Genomic DNA, 8,979 nt, shown 5'->3' with positions numbered 1-8,979 from the left:
TCCCATCTATTGCTGAAGACCATCCAGTTTTGATTAAATTTGCCATATATTTTTCAACTGTGCTGTGATGTTTCACAAAAGTTCTGAACCTTTCCATTCTCATAGATTCTACATATTGTAAAATAAAGATACATTTCTTTGCTAATAGTATTATTATATTATTAATCGATTGACTTTGACTTTTTAAATCACCCAATAGTGCTATTTGCAGAGTTAGCGCCAGGTAAATGTTGCAATTCTTCAGCCCTTCCTGATCTTGCGACCAAAACAAACGATCTAATGATTCTGTCTCTTCGCAGCAAAATCTGCAGAGCTGGGATGGTTGTATCCCCCATATATATAACATTCTATTGGTTGCAAGAATTTTGTATAATAATTTAAATTGAAAAACTCTAAGTTTTGAATCCAGCGTGGTTTTGTGTATCAGTTCATAAACCATGTGTCATGGAATCGGTACATCGAAAATCTCTTCCCAACTATTTTGCAATCTGTATGGCACAGCTGTCAATTTTTGGTCCTTAAATGAAACTGGTATACTTTTTATTTATCATAATTTTCTTTAGCCAATTTTGATCTTTAATTCAGGGCCAACAGACAGGTTCCTTACTTTCTCCCCCTTCCACTTGCCTCTTCCATTTTGTGGTAATGCTGCAATTAGTTGGTTGTAATTTTTTGTAGAGCAGACATTTCCAGATATTTTTGTTAGCTGCATGTGTGACATAACTCCACCAGTCCTATTTATGATATCATTTACAAAGTTTACACTTTTTATATATTGTTTTTTTTTATCAAATAGTATATTTGAGTTTAACCACAATATTTGTTGTACTATTTGTTCTGTCTTTTCTGGTGGATTAAACTGAAATTGCAACCAACTTTCTATGGCTTGTTTTAAAAATAGCGATATTTTGGAGATGATTTCATTTTAAAATAACCAAAAGTGAGAGGTTGTAATCTGAAGGCCAAGGGAAAAATGCCATTCTTGAACATGGGGTGAATTTTTTTTAACTAATCTGCTAGAGAACCAGTTCAGATTTAAGTCTAACTTTTGAATGACTGAAGCCTTTAGTGAGAGGTCTAATGCTTTAATATTTAATAATTTCTGCCCTCTGAATTCATATTCATTATATAAACAGGCCCATTTAATTTTGTCTGGCTTGCCGTTCAAATAAACTTGAATATTTTTTGCTCATATAATTTAAAAAAAAGTACAAGTTGCTAGTTGTAGGCAAGGCCATAAGCAAATAGGTAAACTGGGATATGACTAAAGTGTTAATCAGGGGAATTTTTCCACAAATAGACAGGTATTTTCCTTTCCACGGTAGCAAGACATTATCTATTTTTGCTAACATTCTATAAAAATGTATTGTAACACTGTCTTGGCTTCAGGACATTATATCACCAAGCAGGCCTCCTAGTGATGTTCAAGCAAGCAGCTTCTCCCAACCTTCACATCTTGACATCTTCGATTTAAGTCAACAACAATTTGAAAACCGGACAGCAGACTAGACTTCAGCCAGTCAAATAAATCAACAATGTATGAGTATTTATCTTTCTTTCATATTTCTCAAATGTGTCTGGTTTTTGCATCTAGGACTATCTACTACTAAACATGGAGTTATTGCGACTTTAAGCGAAACCCTGTTTTGAGGAGATAGCGTAATGCTAGACGGGGCTATCAGATGACAGGTGTGTTCTGGTGGTCTTCAAGCCTTCTTTCAAGGGGTCAAGAAATGCAGCTGAGAGATTTCAATATGTCACACTGCTAAATTGACTTGTCATTCCCCAGAAGGCTGCTGAGGTCTGTTGGCTTGTGTTCATTTTTAGTTCTAACTCTCACAAAGTGAAAGATGAAAAGATACAAATGCTTTTTAAACACTGAACCAAACATTCCTTCTAAAACCATGATATCTAGGTCCTAGATTCAGTGAATTCTCAGTTTTGCATTGATGAAAAGCTACAAATGTTTATCTCTAAAAGTCTAAGCCGTTGGTTCTACTAACCTAACATGTGGAATTGTTTTAAGATGGTCATACCATGGATCATTTAGCTATTTGATTTTGGTATACATTTTTTTATATATATATTTTTTGTATTGAGTTTAACCCATAGAAACACATTGAATAACATATTTATCAATGGCAAAAAAGACAGTCAACAAATTCATTACAAGGAATAAGGTTTTGAAGTGTCTGTCCTATATCAAGGAGACATTACCAAAAATAGACACCTGCTCGTCGATCATCTCATTCCAAAATCATGGGCATTCATTTGGAGTTGGTCCCCCTTTCGACTAGATGTTGGAACACTGCTGCGGGGACTTGCTTCCATTAAGCCACAAGAGCATTAGTGAGGTCAGGCACTGATGTTGGGTGATTAGGCCTGGCTCGCAGTCAGCGTTCCAATTCATCCCAAAGGTGTTTGATGGGGTTCAGGTCAGGGCTCTGTGCAGACCAGTCAAGTTCTTCCACACCGATCTCAACAAGCCATTTCTGTATGGACCTCGCTTTGTGCATGGGGGCTTTGTCATGCTGAAACAGGAAAGGGCCTTCCACAAACTGTTGCCACAAAGTGGGAAGCACAGAATTGTCTAGAATGTCATTGTATGCTGTAGCGTTAAGATTTCCCTTCACAGGAACTAAGGGGCCTAACCTGAACCATGAAAAACAGCCCCAGACCATTATTCCTCCTTCACCAAACTTTACAGTTGGCACTATGCATTTGTGCAGGCAGTGTTTTCCTGGCATTCGCCAAACCCAGATTCATCTGTCGGACTGGCAGATGTTGAAGCGTGATTCATCACTCCAGAGAACGCAATTTCACTGCTCCAGAGTCCAATGGTGGTGAGCTTTACACCATTCCAGCCGACGTTTGGCATTGCGTATGGTGATCTTAGGCTTGTGTGCGGCTGCTCGGTCATGGAAATCCATTTCATGAAGCTCACGACAAACAGTTCTTGTGCTGACATTGCTTCCAGAGTCAGTTTGGAACTCGATAGTGAGTGTTGCAAACAAGGACAGACGATATTTACGCGCTACGTGCTTCAGCACCCGACGGTCCCGTTCTGTGAGCTTGTGTGGCCTACCACATTGCGGATGAGCTGTTGTTGCTCCTAGACGTTTCCACGTCACAATAACAGCACCTACAGTTGACCGGTGGAGCTCTAGCAGGGCAGAAATTTGACGAACTGACTCGTTGAAAGTCACTGAGCTCTTCAGTAAGGCCATTCTACTGCCAATGTTTGTCTATGGAGATTGCATGGCTGTGTGCTCGATTTTATACACCTGTCAGCAACGGTGTGGCTGAAATAGCCGAATCCCCTAATTTGAAGGGGTGTCCACATACTTTTGTATATATAGTGTATAAGAAAGCTCAGGAAATATTAATGTTTTTTTTTACACATATTTAACCCCTTATTTTTGTTGGCACAAAACTGCCTCTATAATTCCATTAATTTGTCACCTTATAGGTCATAGAGCAAAACGGAGAACACCATTGTGTTCGTGAGAGTCTCCCGTTTTCATAGACTGGTCATATTGTTTATAGGCCAAACCGTTCGGACGCTACAGACGTTTTCGTGAGAAGACCGATTTTTGGGATGTCTCACGGTTTGACAAACACCGTTGTGGCTCGGCCACCTTCCACCTCAGATGTGGAAGGCGGTGGATTGAGACGCAGCCCATGCATATATCTCTATTTTAAACTGACAGATTTTAATGGGGATTTTTTTATTATGTTACCTAGATTGACGTGTGCGTCAATAGACTCTTATGGATTTTAAACACTGAACCAAATATTCCCTCTAAAAGCTTGATATCTAGGGCCTAGATTCAGTGAATTCTAATTTAGGTAAACAAAGGCCCACCAACTGTGCCTGGGTAAACTTACTACAGAAGGCTATCCCTCCATGTCGCTAACACTCGCAAATGCTCGCTAAAGCAAATCTGACGTCATTGTTTACCATACACCATGCAGCTAGCAAGGTCATCGACTCAGCACTCGGGAGGAGTGTTCGTAACTGCCGTGTCGCTGACTAAACGTTGCATGACAGGGACAGAGTGCAAAATAAATACTGTTGTGGTTCCTTTGGATCTTCAATGCAGGTCAGTGGCTTTGTTTGAATGCAAGCTTTGACCAAAATGCCAGCAAACCATACCTAGGTGCGATATGGGGGAATTGTCTGTGCTATCTTTCGTGCGGCATGCATATTTAAACGGAATTCCAAATGTTACATGGTGGTTGTGGAGACAAAGTCAGATAAGATAGTGGCTGGCTTAAGCTGAAGCTGGGTAAAGGGAGGGAGAGACCACCCAGGACACAACAAAAGTAGAGCAGAGAAGTCTAGGAGGATTGTGGGAGCAAACAAGAGAGAATGAGTGGATGTGGCAGTGGGAGATAAAAGTGGGGATACAGTTGTGAGAGAGGAGGGGGGACGGGGACGAAAGAGGGTGAAATAAAAAAGAGATGCTTAGAGAAAGAGAGGGAGGGAAGGAATGAATGAACAAATAATTGAGAGTGGGAGAGAGTAAATGAAAGAGAGACAGAGAGGGGTGACAAAACAGATAAGGGGGGAGAGTGGAGAGAGAAGGGAGAGAGACGGGAAGGATGTATCTGTGTGCACACAAGTGTGTCTGTGCTCAAGATCAAGGGGGCTTAATCTGACAGAACAATCTTGCCCGTGTCCCTCCCTATTGAGGGATCACGGCAAAAGTGCGCCCCTCGCATGCACATTTCACCTAACCTCACCACTGGCCACTAACCACCACAGAAGTGGATAAGCGGCGGGCACACACAGAGGTATCCATCCACACACAATCCAGATACACATATGGAACACACTGAGGCTCACACACACTCCCATGGACCCAGAACACAGAGAAAGTGAAAGCTAGTGTGGCGTAGACTCTGTGTTGAAACAGGCTATTGGTGAGTGGATTAGGACAAGCCTGTTCAAACACATCAAAGAGAGACACCAACCCTGCATCAGGGCAGAGAAAATGATGCGTGTGTGTGTGGGTATGTACAGTATCTGTTCTTGCATGGATTTGTGTGTGTGTTTGTGCACTGTATGTGTGGGCCTTTCTATAAATAATGGGGCCAATGTGAGACATTGGGATCAACATTTCAAAATGGATTGAAACAAAAACAAAAATGACTTTTATGCAGTTCCACATGAACTGTATACTTAGAGGAATAAAAGTTAATATATGCAAATTGGCTCCTAACGCCACCTATACAACAACATAGGCCTACGACTACACGGTAAAAAATGTCCTGTCGTTTTTACAGTAAATTACTGGCAGCACAGTAGCCAGTAGGTTACTGTAAATTTACAGTAAAATACTGGCAGTACAGAAGCCAGTAAATTACTGTAGATATACAGGACCTTTACTGAAACACAAATTTACAGCATATCATTGTAACACCTGACTACAGCAACATGCTGTATTTCTAGAATGTACAGTGCATTACTGGAAGCACAGTGGTTAGTAAACTGTTACAGATTTACAATGCATGCAGCTAAACTAGTCCCAACAATAGATAGGCAGTATTTCCGTTACATGTATTTGACATAGGTATGTCAATAATTTCAATACCTATTTTGTAATTTGTATTTCACTGGCCTAAAGTACAATTTATGCATTTTGTAACAGTTTAATAAAAATACAGGTATTTTATATTTTCTAATACAAAAACAAACTTTTAAGTAGCCAGCTTAACTACAACAACATTCTCGGCAACGGTAACATAATCTTTTTACTTGCTATGACTGTGATATCTTCTTGTTTATCGACCTTAGTTTAATGCACTGACTGTAAGTCACTCTGGACAAGAGTGTCTGCTAAATGGACAAAATATAAATGTACTGTAAAAATTAACACTTGGAAAACACACTACTTATTCTAAAGAGCTCCGCCCCAAACAAGGCCAAATTTGATCAAAATACAAATAGTTTGAGGGCAGAGCTCATTAGAATAGAATAATACCCAGCAGTGTGCTTTGCAAGTGTTCATTTTTACATTAACATTTTGGTCATTTAGCAGATGCCCTTGTCCAGAGCGACTTATATTCAGTGCATTAAACTAAGGTTAATTAGAAATATATATTTTACCGTCAGAGCAAGTAAAAGGTTTCTGTAACCGTTAATGAGAATGTTGTAGTTAAGGATACATTGGTCTTCAAGGTATTTTGTATTTGTAACAGATACCTTTTGATGTATCTTTGCCCATCTCTGGCTAGTGCCAAGTACGTTAATGTAATATTCACAGTAACTTGCCAACAGCTTCCTGTAAGTTACTGAAATTAGCCTGCTGTGCTGTAAGAAAGTAAATACTACTGTAATTCTAATATTGGTATTTTACAGGAACTACATGGGATTTGTATATTACAGCTTATTTCTGAATATCTGGTGTGTTAAATCACTTGCACTTCTGGAGGCCTAAACAAAGACTTCCAAACTGGCTGTGTTTACAGGGCAAAACAGACCAAAATGACTTGACAAAACATTCAACCAGTAAATGTTTAAGACTCCCCGTCACTTTGATCTATTCCCTATACACAATACATTGTTAAGGCACTTCTACCACATATCAGTTCAATTGGTACAGCATTCTCACTAATGGGTGCAACAACTATAGCCTCATACAAGGCACGCTTCAACGTATGTTAATGAAACAGAAACATTGCGCACCCACTAGCATTTAAACGGTTTTTGGTGTCCCAAAAATACAGTATGTTGCTGTAGTCTGGTACTGTATTACAGTAAATTACTGGCAGAACAGTAGCCAGGACACATTTTTGGATTCCAAAAACACGGTATGGTGCTGTGTTCTGTGGGGTACAGCATTCTCACTAACGGGTGCAACAACTATAGCCTCTTACAAGGCACGCCTCAAAATAAGTTAATGAGCCAGAAAGTCTTTCTCCGCCCACAACATTTTCCCACAATGCACCATAATTCACAGTATGCTGCAGTAAATAGACAGCAAAACAGGTAATACACTACTTTACTATAAAACGGTATTGCCAATTGCTGTCATTTTACACCAGTGTAGCTGAATGCAATTGATCCCCCATAATCCATTGCTCTTTACAGTACTGTACTGTAATATAGAATTACAGTAACTAACTGAAAATCTTTTGCTGTAAGTTTACAGCAATTTGTTACAGTGCAGGGCGTGTGTCTGTGTGTTTGTGTGTGTGTGTGAAAGAGAGAGAGAGTCGTTGGGAGGTGACACATCTCTGCCAATATGAAGAGGTTGACAGTACACAGGTCAAGCATAGGGGGAGGAGGTGGAAGGGGATGTTAGGGTGAAGGAACCATGCTGTGTGGTTAGTGCAGGTGCAGTGTACATCGATAAGTAGCCTCGCAAAGAAGCCTGATCCCGTGAGCTTCACGGATATGTCTGCCAGGGCTGTGATTCAAACCGTTTAAGCTAGGGGCGTTGCCAATGGCCGTTAAGCAAAATTATTTAGCAGGAGATTGGATCAACCTTCAACCAGTCAGACCAACGAACAATATGAAACATTTCATTGTGTCTGTTCTAGTATGTAAACAACAGTACCACTAGCAGAAGTTGTCAAGCAAGTAGGTCAATTAGTGTAGCTAGTTAGCATGTCTGTACAAGATTCTTGCCATCTTTGGCATGAAAATGTGTACATAAAAGGCACACAACCCATGTGACTACACGTAAAACGTGAGGTTAGCTAACATTTTTGCAACTTTGAGCGACTTTTTGATTGTTTCTCATATGCACGCTATTTGCATGTGCAACGCCCCCCATGCTTCCTCGTCAAATAGCTCCCACCACAGAGGTAACCAAGCCAAGCTAAAGTTAGGCTAGCTGGCCAGAAAAACTCTGTGATGGTGCTTTCTGAAAAGGAGATAGAGACGACACTGCCACATAGTAATGACCAATTTAGGGATTGAATTAAAATAGGAGCAACTTGAAGCATTTCAATCTTTTGTGCGAGGGGAGAATGTATTGGCACTCTTGCCAACAGGCTTTGGGGAAAAGCCTCATTTACCAGCTAGCTAGCTAGTTCTGATCTTCAAGAAGCTAGGAAAACAGCCTCCAATTCTGACAGTCGTGTCCCAGCTAAAGGCTGTGGTGGACGGAGTACCAAATCTGTGGCAACAGCCCTGGGTCTCAGAGCAGTGGTTGTGGAGGAAGACAAGAACGCTATATGCGAGGGTGCATGCAATCTTGTCTTCGGATGTCCGGAGAGCTGGTTGGGGAGCATATAGTGTTCTTGTCCATATGACCTATATATGGTATGTACAATGACCTAGAACTGTACTTCGACGGTATAGAATGGCGCTTCGATCAATACATGTAATGTCGGAATGGAAATTATAGTGATGACACACCATTGAATGATTGATTGAAAGTTTTGTATATGTACAAACGTAATGAGCAAGAAGTGTTTGTTTGCACTAAATGTTTGCATGATAGACCTATACAACATTGAGTAGCCTAATAAAAGTGATAGAACTGCATCATAAATGACTGGGTGACAGGCAGTATAAGCGCTGAAAGAGGAACTACAGAAAGTACTTTTACTGGATTAAACTATTGGAACCCCACACATATTTTCTTATGCAATAACTACTAGCAGAGTAATCAAATGTGCTTCAATATCTTTATATTATTACTAATTATACACTTCTATAGCCTACTCTATAGCCTACTTTTGATCACAGTCAGCACTCTAACAACAGTATATTTCTGTAGAAGTCAGGGCTCAAAATGAAAACCTGCCATTCGGGAGAGTTTCAGCAAGCTTGGAGAACTGTGGTCTTTGGTGAAAGAAGATGAGATTACTGTATATGAGCACATGATGTTCAAAAGTGGTATCAGGCAACATTATTTGAGTGACAGAGAGAGTTAACCTCTTCATCACTAGCCACCTGGCTAAAGTGCCTGCCTCGAAAATGCATGCCCAAATTGAATAGAGTATATCTCCAAAACGACAAGG

The sequence above is a fragment of the Coregonus clupeaformis genome, chromosome 29 (assembly GCF_020615455.1).
Source record: "Coregonus clupeaformis isolate EN_2021a chromosome 29, ASM2061545v1, whole genome shotgun sequence".
Lineage (NCBI taxonomy): Eukaryota > Metazoa > Chordata > Actinopteri > Salmoniformes > Salmonidae > Coregonus > Coregonus clupeaformis.
This window is presented reverse-complemented; position numbering follows the sequence as displayed.